This window comes from Apostichopus japonicus, chromosome 7 (genome assembly GCF_037975245.1).
Source record: "Apostichopus japonicus isolate 1M-3 chromosome 7, ASM3797524v1, whole genome shotgun sequence".
NCBI classification, from domain to species: Eukaryota; Metazoa; Echinodermata; class Holothuroidea; order Aspidochirotida; family Stichopodidae; genus Apostichopus; species Apostichopus japonicus.
The window spans coordinates 710,097-724,693 of record NC_092567.1 but is presented as its reverse complement, the minus strand read 5'-3'; the positions used below and the strand labels follow the sequence as shown (position 1 = coordinate 724,693).

At 37.5% G+C, this 14,597-nt stretch overlaps 2 long non-coding RNA genes across 2 annotated transcripts; one reads left to right on the top strand and one right to left on the bottom strand.

Moving 5' to 3' along the window:
• Positions 1 to 1,899: 1,899 nt before the first annotated feature.
• On the top strand, positions 1,900 to 13,928 carry LOC139970245 (uncharacterized). Its single transcript, XR_011794071.1, has 3 exons — positions 1,900 to 2,463; positions 12,879 to 12,974; positions 13,572 to 13,928. It is a non-coding gene; the product is annotated as an uncharacterized lncRNA (long non-coding RNA).
• On the bottom strand, positions 5,295 to 7,500 carry LOC139970246 (uncharacterized). Its single transcript, XR_011794072.1, has 2 exons — positions 7,276 to 7,500; positions 5,295 to 6,079 (listed from the first exon to the last, which is right to left on the bottom strand). It is a non-coding gene; the product is annotated as an uncharacterized lncRNA (long non-coding RNA).
• Positions 13,929 to 14,597: the final 669 nt, after the last annotated feature.

Genomic DNA, 14,597 nt, shown 5'->3' with positions numbered 1-14,597 from the left:
TGTCGATTTAATAACCAACGAAAAACAGCCTCTGAAATATGTGAAATAAAATGTACATGACTTGAGAACAGGATTAGAAACATGGACAACAATATAACATGATATTAGTGATTGTAATAAATATCTGAGCACAGATACATATTGATGCCACACAGTCAGAAGAGTTGGTCACGTGCATAACATTAGTTATTTGTCCGTACACCCACACCAAAATCATGAAAGTAAAATATTGGGAACACCAAGATGCATGGGTACTGGATTAACACCTCTGTATCCATTAACAAGGGTTTAAAACTTAATATATAAAACAATTTTCCAAATGACCGTCCTATAACTATTCATAATAATCAGTCATTGCGTCGTCAATATTTAACCGATCACCAAATCTTGAGTGGGGGTACATCTTAATTCACAAGATTAGAACACTGCATGGTTTAAACCCATCAACGAATGCATACAGAATGAAAACAAAAAATTGCACGTGAAATAGCGCCCTCACTTTTTGTCATGTGATCACCAATCTGAAATAGCATTCTATTTGACTATCATGAATTGTCAGAGTTATCGTGTACGACCAGTACTTAACTTCTTAACCTGGCTGAACACTATAGTGAAATCACATAGATTTTATTGGCCTGTTCACTTTCAAGTGTGCACCACCGGTTGCCTTGGTTTCTAACCAGCCTCGGTGCTCTAGGGGGTCAAACCATCCGCTACATGCCCACACTCTCCTCTCCACTCCTTTGCTTTCAAACATTTTTTGCAGCAAATATCGGCCAAAAAGAACAAGCAGATTTTGTAGGAAATTGTACAACGTCTAATACACTTTGTGAGCAGGTGTCATAAATAGCTTTTGATGTAAATGATATACTTTCCTGACGGATATTTTATTTTATTTATCTCCGAGTTATCTGTGAGTTCATCGGATCATAACTGAAAGTACTTTGCAAGACACGGGCAATTTTTGTGAGCTAGAAAAATTGTTATTTCAAATGAATGTTGAGCAGTGGCTCAAGAAATGTGCCTATGAATTGGAGTTCAGAGATTATATCAGACCATTGATGAAACCTTTCAGTAAAATCTCATTATAAATGTGGACTTGCACACAAGTTTAGTGATCTAAGATTCCACTTTTACGCCATCACCCCAATTGACATGCTCGCTATGAGGTCCTGTGATCTAAGTCCTAAGTTATAATGTGACGTTTCTTACCCAAAAGGACGCCACCAACTAATCTCACAGTTTACTTCAATAAAAGACATGAATGACACTATGAGATTCTGTTGGTGGCGTCCTTTAAGTAAAAAACAAACAATTCTACACATAACTTTATTACATTAGTTTATCTAATTATGAAATTGAATATAGCATAAAGAATAACGACTAATCATTCGCAGCTCGAAGTCTCTCAGCAACATTTTTTAGGCATTGGGCTAGTTCATCAACAAGACACACGTTTGGTGTCATTGGCATATAGAAATACGTATACCATGTTACTTACAGTATAACAATACGTATACCATGTTACGCATAACAATACGTATACCATGTTACGTATAACAACACGTATACCATGTTAAGTATAACAATACGTATACCATGTTACGTATAACAATACGTATACCATGTTACGTATAACAATACGTGTACCATGTTACGTATAACAATACGTATATCATGTTACGTAAAACAATTGCAATACGTATACCATGTTACGTATAACAATACGTATACCAACATTACTACTAATGTTGTTAATATACGGGGACAATGTAAAGGAAATTGCCAAATTGATAGTCAGAAGACTTTAAACAAATATGACAAATGTCTCACATAGATCTTGTCGAGCGCAATCTTATTATAGTTGTTAAAGTGCGCCATCACTTTCTTGCACTACTATAGAAAAAAGAGGTTGACAGTTCGACGCAAAAAGAAGAGGAACAATCGTATGTAAATCCTTAGTAATCTTACAGTAAATCCATTGCATCCGTGCAAGATGTTTCTTTTTACGTATCAAAGAGAGCCTAGAGCGATTTATTTCATCGATATTTTGTGTAGGTGGGACATTATTGTAACCTTAACTTTTACGTCATGCGAATTATTTGTGGGGGGACCTCCTACCACAGTAACCACATGTTATGTGCGTGACTTTTTTTTACATAAGGTTTATTATAAATGTGGTCAACCCTGTCGTTAGTGCGACACAGTTTACAATCACATCACCTTTATTACATATACGCCAAGATATACCATTCCTTAATATGTTTGTGTACGCACGGCAAGGAGTGTGCATAGATTTCTTATCGGGCTATTTTATTTCGTCAAACGTCTGAAGGATTTCGAACTTGAAAAAGAAGCAGGATGAAACCATTAATTTTACATTTTTAATCGGATCCTCCTTATGAAATGCGGGCACTTGCTACTTAACTACCACCATGGAGACTAACGAACCATCAGTTGGAGGTAAGACATTTTAATTACTTATTTTTTGTACAATCTCACTGTTTAAATAATGTCATTGGTAAGTCGGCGTTGATTCTCAAAGAATGAGGGACACTCTATTCATTCATAATGATGTCACAAATAATGTGTTCATTCATTCATAATGATGTCACATATGTAGGAGTGTTAGCTCAGTGGTTAACGCCGGTGCCCTTCAAACATAAGTCCCCGATTCGAGTCACTCCCAGATTAATGTATGTCGTCCAGTTACAGAGTTGTTGACAATTCATATATAGTCATGACGTTATATATGAATCTAAGAGACTGACTTCAGTCAGCTTGCGGCTTTGATAAGCCAATGATGGCTTCTTCGCGAATTCCTGAGTTCCGAGGACTCCTCTGGAAGTTCCACAGCTAAACCTTCTTTATTCCCAGTTCTTCCTCTACAAGATGTTTGATGTTACGTACCCCTCATTATCAAAAGCAGATCTTGTTAAGATTAAAATGAACTCTGTGACAAAGATGGTGGAAAATACCCGTTTCCAGACCACGCGAGTCTTTCGTTTTATCCAATTTTTAAATTGTCAAAAGATGAGAAAATCGGCTCGTTTAGTCATGAATGTAGACAATATATTAAGGAATAGTTAGGAAAGTATGAATAAACCATTACAACCTTAAAGAACAGTCGCTGCTGATGGGGTAGTAAAGAATTGGTGGGGTGAACCCTCGCCAATTGCTCTGAGACTTGGTCATGACCTAAATAAATCCATTAAATGTCGTATGCAGCGATAGGTGGCGCTACCCTAGTGGCGACACCAGAGCCGTATATAGAGAGAGTTTGGCCAACCATGTAACCGATTTGGATTGGTCGAGAGGGAAAACGCCCACACAGGGTGGTAAAATAGGTCCACTTGAAAACTTTATAGCAGGCGACACGCATACTCACAGTGTATAGACTATCGTTTGTGTACACGAAAAAAGTACGAAATTATGAAAGAAATTGTGCTGGGGATGCTGCAATCGGTCAGAACATGGATATTGTTGTTTGATTATCCGACTGACCATAAAAGAAGAGGAATTTTTTGGAAGTAGAAAGAACAAGATGGAGATCTAATGAAAAAAAGTCTGTGTAGCCTAGGCCCATATTACTAGCCATAGGCCCTAGTGTAATACGAGTAATGTACAAGTAATGCGAGAATTTTACGTTCAGACTGGTTTCTGTAATTACATGCATGGCTATTCTCTCTCGTTTTACGATCCACAAATTCGATTTCATTATGCCAGCTCTCCTAATCATAGGCATGGCAGTTTCAGTCGCACATATAGTTATCCTAATTCCTAGTTATTGTATGCCTAGGCTATGCCTAGCCTAAAAAAGTATCACTTTTAGTTTAATGTAAAAGGGTGGGCTAGCCTCTAGGCATCACGTAAAGCCCTAATCCTTAGTTAAGCCCGAAGCATAAGTTAAGCCTGGGCTTAGTTAGACCTGGACCATTCTTGCTATTACTACAACTGTTATAGCACATTACATAATATGGCACAGTATAAGGCCCAATTAAACTAGGTCTAAGGAAAACAAAGTAGCCTAGGCCTAAACTAGTTAGGCTAGGTCTATACTCATTGGTAACTTGTGGGTTGTGTACACATACAGGCCTAATTATATAGACCCTTTTAGTATGCCATAAACAAGTGCCCAAATGGTTAAATGATCTTGGTTTGTGTTAATTGTCAGCATTGGCCTAGGCTTTTTAGGCTAACATGAATTCAGCCTAAGTTTTTCTTCTTCAAAAGTATAGCCTAGGCCTTGGTTTAATTTGGATGCAGTCAACTATCATTTATCAAAGTTGCATCAGTACCTCCTTATTCCCTTAATTGACACCCACATTGACAATTGAAGTTAAAAAAAATCTTTTTAAATTATATTTAGACAGTAAATTTTAACTCCCTGAATTTCAGGACTTTTTTTTACAAATCAAAGGTGACATGTGCTCTGAAGAAAAACTCCTAACATAAAAAGCCAGTTAGCAGACTGTGATAATGACAAACCTGGTGAGTGACTACTAGACTGAAATCCAGTTCCTGCAACCACAGCAATAAAGTCTTTGTTTTAATCAATGCACTTGTGTGTTTGAAACTTTCAAATGGACACTCAATGGCAGTTGGTTAAGATATAAGGTTTTACCTTCATCATGGAGAGATGAAGGGAATCTGCCTCATCATCTGAATAATGGACTCAAGGATAGCAACAAATCATGATTGGATAATGATTTTGAGCAAGTAAATATCTGGCAATTTGAAAGTTTGCATTATTTTTTTACATATTATTTAAGCTGTTTAGCTCACACACAAGCAAATGATCAAGTGACAACAACCGATGCAGTATATTTAAAGGTATTGAAGACTTGCCCTAAACCGCATGCCGCGCTCTGAAAAAGTTTACTTTCCGTTGCTTGCAAGTGAAGTTTTTTTTGTGTCGCTACAAAATGCAGACAGTAATGAAACCTGATACCTTGTTATCTTTTATCTAGACCTGAGATGTCCACGCTGCTATGTGCACTGTGTTGTGGGTATTGACTGTGATGTTTGTATTGACTGTACACTAATGTCTATTTACAGATGGTAGCAAGCTGTATGTGTATTTTCTGGGATCAATGGTGGTGTCTAACACTTCTGTTACACCGCATTCGAAACTAGGTCAGATAACCGGCATGAGATGTTTCTTTGTGCGGGAGTCTCCACACCCTTTAAGGAGAAGTATTTATATCCCATTAATAGAGAAAGAATTATGTTTCAATTGGTAGCATGCAACTTAAAATTTTGCAAACATTAGATACAATCAAACAATAACAAGGTTCATTTACAAGGTAATCTACTGCCCTTTATTTCACATTAGTCTGTCACATCAGAAGGTCACAGCTTTCAATAATTATACAAACAAATTCCCTTGATGGGTGCTTCGTTAGATTCCTGCAATTTTCAAGTTTATCAATGTAATAAGTTCTGAATGTGGCAATGTGGAGAAGCTTTGGGATAATCTGTGGATAAGACTGCCAGACTATCAACAAGATTCCACATCCATGTAACTCCAACTGCTTCCTTCACCTCCTTGCAGATGTACCTCCTGTCCAAAAAAAAAGTCAGCATTGGTTAATGTAATTAAAATCTGGCTTCCTCCTGAGCTGGCAAATACACATGAATTGTCAAGTACAGAGGTCAGTGTGAAACCACTGAAAGATCTTCTCAGCTTTCAAGAAAACAAAGACTTGAAGCCAAATTGACAGAGGCCACACTGATACCATTCCACTCTCATAAGATGAAGGTATCACACACACTTCATTTTGCTTCTGCAATGCAGTGCCTGGTAGACTGTGAGGGTCACCCAATCAATGGATGTTTTAACAACTGCCTGGTTTATAGAGCTCTGCAACAGATAATTCATCCTAATGTCTAGTCGTCATCCTGTCATGGCCTTGAGCAAGTTGAACCCACTTCAACACAAAGCAGAGCTCTTGTCTAGGTACTGTCAAATCCACATCACCATCATTGCTGGTTCCAGCTAAGCCGACCATGATAAAAGAGTACAATGAGGGTTTTTTAATTCACCCAACAGAGCTTGCATTCCAGTACCTTTGGGCAGCTGAAAAGATATTCAGAAATTGTTATATATGAGTGTGTTTGTATGCATGCATATGTGTGATTTTCTTGCCTTACAGAACAGCTCCATTTTGATAAGCTATGTAACGTGGAAACCTGCCAATCATATGTTTGAAATAGGACAGGCTGAAACGATTCTTAAATGAAAAGCTTAAAGACTTCTTGCATTTTTATACATCACTGTTCAGGTAAGGCCAGTAAGGGCAGTATGAAGAATAAGTAACAATTAATAATTATCATTATGGCCATTTGCTGTCTGCATAATAACAAACTGAATGATGTCATCAGCCCTGTGCTCAGTTGACAACACTGACAAGTAGGCACACTATGTCAGTGTGATCCATGAAACCTTATTAAGGACATGACCGTATAGTATATATGTTAATGGAAAATACACAAGCTACAACATACACCAGTATTCAGTTGTTGCAGGTTTTTTTTTTTCTCGACAGACCCATTCAATCTGTTGCACCTACTATAGCCTAGTACTACATTCCTGAGAAATTAACACCACAATATCAGTCTTAGGTTTGCCCACAGACTCCCATCTATTGCTAACTCCTACACTCAAGTATATAGTTTAGTTTAGTAGAAAAAAAGACCAGGAGAGACATTCAAGTCCCCATTAAGGACCCTAAGGCTCTATGAGAGGAATAAAACCAAGGACATAAAATGTCATACCCAATTACAATGCTTAATGTACTCATCCAAAGTATTCTTAAACCCATTCACACTACTTGCAATTCAACCTTCTCAGGCAAACCATTCCATCCATTCACAACCCTTGTATAAGTTGTATTAGACTTTAGAGAAAAAGTTATGCCGAATATTAATCCTACTATGTAACTTCTGGAGTTTAATACAATGACCTCTGGTACAACTACTTTTTGGCAAACCTGAAAAGATCAGTGAAGCATAAATTGTCATTTTATGTGTAGGCCTACTTTATTTAATTGATGGATCTATTAATGTAGGCCTGATGCTATAGTTGTGCGTCTGTAATCTAGCCTAGCCAGGACTGTGATGTGTGCTTTTCGTTTGTATGACTAAAGTAGGACTAGTAGTATGAGGCGTAAAATAAAACAAGTGTAATGACAGGTTTTCAGCTAGTTTTCTATGCATTTCAGGTGTGAAGATAAACGTAAATGTCATTAACTAACGCATACTCTAATTCATTACCTGATATCCATTTGTTCCTCGTATGCCTGTCAAAATCAGACATTCTGAGTCGCTTCGTTTGTTCGCAACGAGCACAGTGTGCAAAGCTGCTATATATTGTGTGTGGTGTTTTTCGTGTTTCGCGCAACTGGTAACGACAACTGGACCTATTTTGATGCCCATGGTTTGCGTGTGACGTCACAAATCGCCAGTTGGCCAAACTCTCTCTATATACGGCTCTGGGCGACACGACTCGCAATTACTCTCTTGATTTGTTTATGTCTTTTTGAAGTTCTTTACGGACTTCTTCTGTATATTGTATTTACCAATATGGTTTAAAGGTTTGGTCGTTTGGACTATTTATTCTGTTTGTAACAGTATGTCTATGTTTCGGAGAATCCAGCGTTTTACTACCGTCCGGTAGGACTTCATATTAGTCGGATGAACTACATGCTCTACGTATAGCCAGCCTATACACAATGACGTGTGCCAATTTAACTATACTGACATTCCAAGGAAATTCGTAGTAGGAAATTCGGTAAACCAGAAAGGGTGAGAAGAAGGATGCGCAGACACAAATTCAAACCATATCTGCCATAATTTATTATGGGTAATGTACAATCATTGAGCAATAACATTGATGAAATCTGTGCTAATGTGACGTATTTACAAGAATATCGTAACGCTAGCATACTGTCCTTTACTGAAACCTGGTTCACAGAACACCACAGTGATGCCCATTTGTCTATTGATGGTTTCAGATTGCTTACGAAGGGATTGTACTGTTGATTCTGGAAAAGGCAAAGGGGTGGTGTTTGTATCTATGTAAATGAAAAATGGCGCCACCCTAATAACGCGACCTTCAAACGCCACTCTTTATGTTCGACAAACATTGAAATTTGATCTCTCAGTGTACGACCCTATTATCTGCCACGGGAGTTTTCACATGTTATTGTTCACACCATATATGTGTCCAGTGGCGTAGGAAGGTACTTTTGAGTGGGGGGCTGAAGACTGAAGGCCGGCCTGGGGGAGGGGTCTAAGGGGAGGGGTGTCCCCCTCCCCTTTGGAATTTTTTGCATTTCCAGGTGGCCTCAGATGCAATTTGGTGCAATATAGCACACTTCAACCCACCCACTCCATTTTGTATATAATTTTGCATTTTCACCTGGCCTTAGATGCAATTTGGTGCTCCAAATGAGATTTTTTTTCTCATTTGGAAATGAAAAGGGGTTTTCTGACTTGCGAAGCGGGGGGGGGGGCGGAATGATACTTCCGCCCCTCCATATTTTTCACTGGGGGGGCTGGCGCCCCCCCCCCCCAGCCCCCCCCCCCGGTTCCTACGCCCTTGTATGTGCCCAATCGCAACGAATCAAAACCGGCTGCATTGGAACTTTCTGATGTTATTCATGAACTTGAGGCCTCTGCCCGGATGCTCTTACAATGATCAATGGAGGTTTAATTATTGTAGCCTTAAGAAGAGCAGTGTGTATTACCATGGAGCTATAAACAGAGTGTGCAACCCTTGACTTACTTTACTCCAATGTTAAAGGACGCATACCTCTCTATTCAGCTACCCAAATTTGGAAAAGCCGATCATATACTTTGTTAACCTGGTGCCAAAGTATAGACCTATTGTACAAAGACAAAAGCCCTCTATTATTACAGATCAGCGATGGAATGCTAATTCATTAGACCATCTACGAGCGGAACTCGATTGTACGGATTGAGAAATGTTTGCTGAAGCTTGCAGTGACCTCTGGATGAACTAAGAGAATCTGAAAGCCATTATATCAACTTTTGTGTCGAGTCAACCATCCCCACAAGCAGATTAAAATATACAATTAACCCTGGATCTCAAAAAGGGTCAAAAATAGTATCAACAAGAAAAAGGGAACTGTTTTGGGAAGGAGATCGGGAGGGACTAAAAAAAAGGGCAGTTTGAACTTCAACGGGGTGATCAAGGAAGAGAAGGCCGCTCATCATTATCATTATTTTTATTTTCATTGTCTTATTTTTTTTTATATGATTATTATTATCTTATATGATTATATTTGTTCATTTCACTATCAGTTATTTTATTTCAGGGCCTCGGGGAGATAAGCTTTACGCTAACCGAGTATACCCTTTAATGTTAAATATCAGGAAAACATAGGACATTTTGCAGACAATAATATGAAGCGTGTTTGGGAGGGTATGCGTTTGATGAGTGGGTACACTCATAAATATAACTCTTGCCAAGTACCTGCCACTACCGTTGATTATGCAAATTGAATTATTATTTTTATAACACCGTTTTGACAATAATGACTTTTCAACAGATCTTGATAATTTTAAGTTTATTGCATGCCGATTCTGATTGCGATTTAGTGGTAACGGAGGATGACGTACGTCGTAAATTTTCTAGGTTACACTCATCAATTCTCATCAATTCTCATCCATTCTCATCAATTCTCATCAATTCGATTCTCATCAATTCGATTCTCATCAATTCGATTCTCATCGATTCGATTCTCATCGATTCGATTCGATTCAATCAAAAGCTGCCGGTCCAGACCATTTATCATCAAAGGTATTAAAACATTGTGCACTAGAACTGGCCAATATATTTACTCTCATTTATAATCGATCTTTTAAAATTGGTTACATTCCTTCAGTATGGAAGCAATCCTGTATTATACCTATTCCGAAGAAATCAGCAGAAATACCATACATGAATGACTTGCGCAAGGTAGCACTTAAAGCTGTTCCAATGAAAGTATGTGAACGTTTATTTTTAAAGCATTTTCATTCATTTGTAAGCTCCCTTTCTAAAGACCTAATACAGTTTGTATATCAATCTAGTCGTAGCTGTGAAGATGCCATCCTTTTCATTCTCGACAAGTTATACTCTTCCTTAGAACACTCTAAGTCTAACACTTCTTCTGCGCGTGTCATATCTCTCGATTTCTCCTCTGCCTTTATTACTATACAACCGCACAATTTAGTCACTAAGCCTCTTAAAATGGACATTCCAGGTGGTTTAATTAATTGGATCATGCAGTATCTCACTAAGAGAACACAGTATGTTAAACTTTCCTTCAGATCATATTATATCCAATACAGGGGCCCCGCAAGGGACTGTCCTTGTCCTATTTCTCTTTACATTATATACATCTGATTACAGATCCCTGGAGGAGGGATTACCTGTCCTCCAGTTTGCCGATGATACCGCCATGACTGGTCTCATCCATGGTAATAATGACAGGGCATACCTGCGCCAGCTGCAGTCATTCGTAGATTACTGTTACTCTAAAATTCTGCAATTAAAAGTCTCTAAGACAAAAAATAAATGATTATTGCTTTTAGACGTTAATGATATTTTACCACCGCCCGTTATTATTAAAGGTAATGAAGAAGAACGTGTTTCATCATACAAATATTTAGGAGTGGTGCTGAGTGATCAATTGTCTTGGGGGATCATATTGATGTACTAGTCAAAAAAGTTGCATTCTTTGCTATATATTGTCTTCGGAAAATGTTATTATTCAATTTGCGGTCAGAATTGTTATTGCTGTTTTATAATTCTACTACATGTGGAGTCTGGAGATATTGTCTAAATTTCTGGGGTGGTAATGTCAGTAAATCAGAAAGGGACCGTATTGATAATATTATTAATTAAGAAAGCTGAAATCATAGTTGGGGCTTCTCAGTCTGCTGTTGACACTATGTACCAGTGTCTTCTACAATCCAAGCTTGATACAGTGTGAAGTGACTGTAGCCACCCTTTCCATCATCACCTTCAAGACAGCTTAATTAAAGGCATTGAAGACTCGCCCCAACCCGCGTGCAGCCATCTGGAAAAGGTAACTTTCTGTTGCTTGCAAGTGACGTTTTGTTCGTGTCGCTACAAAATGCAGACAGTAATGAAACGTGATACCTTGTTATCTTTAGCTGGACTTGAGATGTCCATCGCTGTATCGTTTCTACACCGTGCTGTGGGTATTGACCGCAGCTGTATGTACTGACTGTACACTAGTGTCTAATTACCGACGGTAGCAAGCTGTGTGTGTATTTTCTGGGATCGATGGTGGTGTCTAATACTTCTGAAACTAGGTCAGATTACCGGCATGAGACGTTTCTTTTTCGCGAGTCTTCACACCCTTTAAGAGAGGTATTGGCAAACTGAGACTCCCACAACTAAGACTAATCGGCACCGTAATTCCTTCATCTCCCGTGCAATAATGCTTAACAATAATAACTCTAGTCGTTAATTGTTTGGCTTTTTGAATGGGTATGCTTATTGTTCTTATCCATTTAATCTGTTCTTACTTTTTCAACTCTTAAGTGAAAATGTGAATAAATGTTTATATATTTTTGTACTTTTGATATGTGCGAATATCGTAATTTCCTTTTATGGAGCAAATAAATTTTTACTTTCTGACTTACTTACTTACTTTAGCGAACCCAAATTTGGATTCGTGCGTCACAGTTTGCACACAGGCTGTCTAAACTCTTTGCATGCTTGGGCGAACCAAACTTAAACGTCACTTCCTTCGTTGGTGTCGTACTATATATTAATAGATTATTACCATGATAACATTGAAATTACAAATAGGTGAGTCATTTCAAAAATAAATAGCAATCCTATTCAATATGTAGTTATTTATTTACGTTTGTGAGTGAGTCTGTGTGTCTCATTGATTCAAATATTTCGTCTTTGACATTTACAAGGAAGTTCCGTTTATATTGTGTTAATTTGAAAATAATTGTACAGCGACAGCCAGATACGAATCGGGCATATCTCTCCTTATACTACAGACAACATAATTTCATGTATGGATGAAGCTTTCTTACAAAACAGACAAGGGGGTAGGAGCCGGGGGGGGACCGGGGGCACGTGACCCCTTTTAAAAAAAAAAAATTACCAATTGTACACTATACGTACTGGCAAATAAAATGTGCCCTTTGATGAAGAACTGTGTTTTGGATATCTTAAGCGTTTGTTAAATTAAAATGTTAATTATTTATTTTTAGTCTGTACATGCTATTTTAAAAATCTTTTTGTAACATGGTTAACAAAAAACAATCTCAATAAATGGTATTATTAGCAAACTAACACATCATATATATTTAAGTCATATGGCGGTTTATAGCATAACGAGTGGTGGTTGTGGAATGAGAAAGTGTCCCTCTGATGTTGTGCCCCCCTCCCACTTTTTGGAAGCTTCCTAAACCCCTGAAAACAGATCAGGATCCCGCCAACTCCCATCCCCTCCCCTCCTCATATCACATAGAGGCTTCGTGGACCAGTAATGGCAGTCACCGGGTGGCCTTCTCTTTTCTAATATTTGGAATCATAACAATGAGAGTATAACATCCATACATTTGAGGGATCTCCCTATATTTTCCGACTCCGGATATAAAAACCCTGACACGCTCTGATATATGCATAATGCACCAATATTATTACAACAAGTCCCCATCCTATGTTTATTAAGTTTGTGTTCAGGATCTGAGTTCAAGAGAAACATAATGAGCTCATTCTCAGTAACGCTTAACAATTTGAATTTGTTTTTACAATTCTGTTGGTGAGACTACAGATGACACATCAAAAGATAATTCCTTTCTCTTCCTCTTTGCAGGAAACTGTGAAACAGTAGAAACATGAATGAGACCAGTTGAGATGTACTTCTCTCTATTACTATGTGAAGTGTGTATCTCTGCAACTGCAATAGCCGGTAAAACGTTTCTGTATAGTTTACTTTGTTTCTATAGTTCACTGTAGTTCACTGTAGTTCACTCTCTGTAGTTCACTGTAGTTCACTGTAGCCTGGTTCGTAACAGGGTGTGAGTATATGGTATAATGGGTGTGGTGGCGGTTCTCCTTAGTCCTCTTTTATTTGACTTACTCTCCGGGGACTTCCATTCCGTCATGGGTTTCTTTAAGTAAGCAGCTAGAGAACCCACACACGAAAGACACACTGTCTGAAAAATGTACACTTTAATCATGCTCGAACATTTTCTTTTTTTATAACTCAGATCATTTGTTATAGTTTCAAATAACATCTATCACGTATTCTAAACATCTGATAAGACAATGGATGATAATTGTACTATGCAATGTTTCATTATTTATTTAAAAGATAAATATATATAAACAATCAATTCGTACTAGACTGTATATTGCAAAGAACATTATCATGATTAAATCCAAAGAGAGTAATTGAAGAATAAATACAATATTTTGTTACCCATCAACAGAATATTTGCTGTGCATTGAACTTATAGATTTGACTATGAGTTTATGAGTTTCTTTATGAATTGTTTTATCTTAGTGCCATAATATATTACGAAGATAAACATCTGCTTATAACTGAAACTCTAAACGGAAGAGAAGATAAAGTCGAAATGTTCAAGACGAGGTCGCTATTCTTGCTATACACGAAGAGAGAAGTATGTAATATTATTTCTTTGTATATTATGACAATACGTCTAGAAGATACTTGGCTGTGAAGGATCACCTGACTCGTTTAACGTTACTGTAATTGTTATCTTCCACCAACTATCATACCATCTTGATATGAATATGACCTTTGACCTTCTACCGGATGTTTCCTGTTAGGAGAATAAATGTCACCAACATCAAATATTGTATATTCCCATTAAAATGGTTAATAAGCCTATGTCTCATTTTGCAGTACATTGATTGACATATGAGAATGAGGCGCTAGGGAATCTCTGCTATACCTGAGCTGGTGTCATTTAATGTAATGGTCACGTGGAAGTCATAAACTCGAATGATAGAGCAGCTAACTATGTAAGATGTTGACGTGTGGTAATAAAGTATATATATAACAATACACAAAACTGGTCCATTATATATTTCATACAGAATAACTTTTCTCTTCTTATTATGACACTGGAGACCATCCTTTAGTAACGCCCTTTCGTGGTACAAAACTTGTAATCGGCCAGTTTACAAAAAGGTTGAATTTTGTATAAAAAAACTGGGTCGTTACGAAATATGGTGTTTTGTGACAATATTATTTGTTACAATACTTATCCCTATGCGTAACTAGGCTAATTGATTGATTCAATTGGAAATTAGTTTTTGAAATCATAGTCTCTTTTTATAAATTTCACCACCAAAGTTAAATAAAATATAGGATGTATTAAGAAAAAATGTAAACAGAATATAAAAATCCAAACTACTAACCTTCTCCAGATTTACATACAAATTCAATGGCAATACGTAGAGCCTACCACTGATCTATGCTGATAAATACGAATTCAATGGCAATACGTAGAGCCTACCACTGATCTATGCTGATAGATTCAAATTCAATGGCAATACGTAGGGC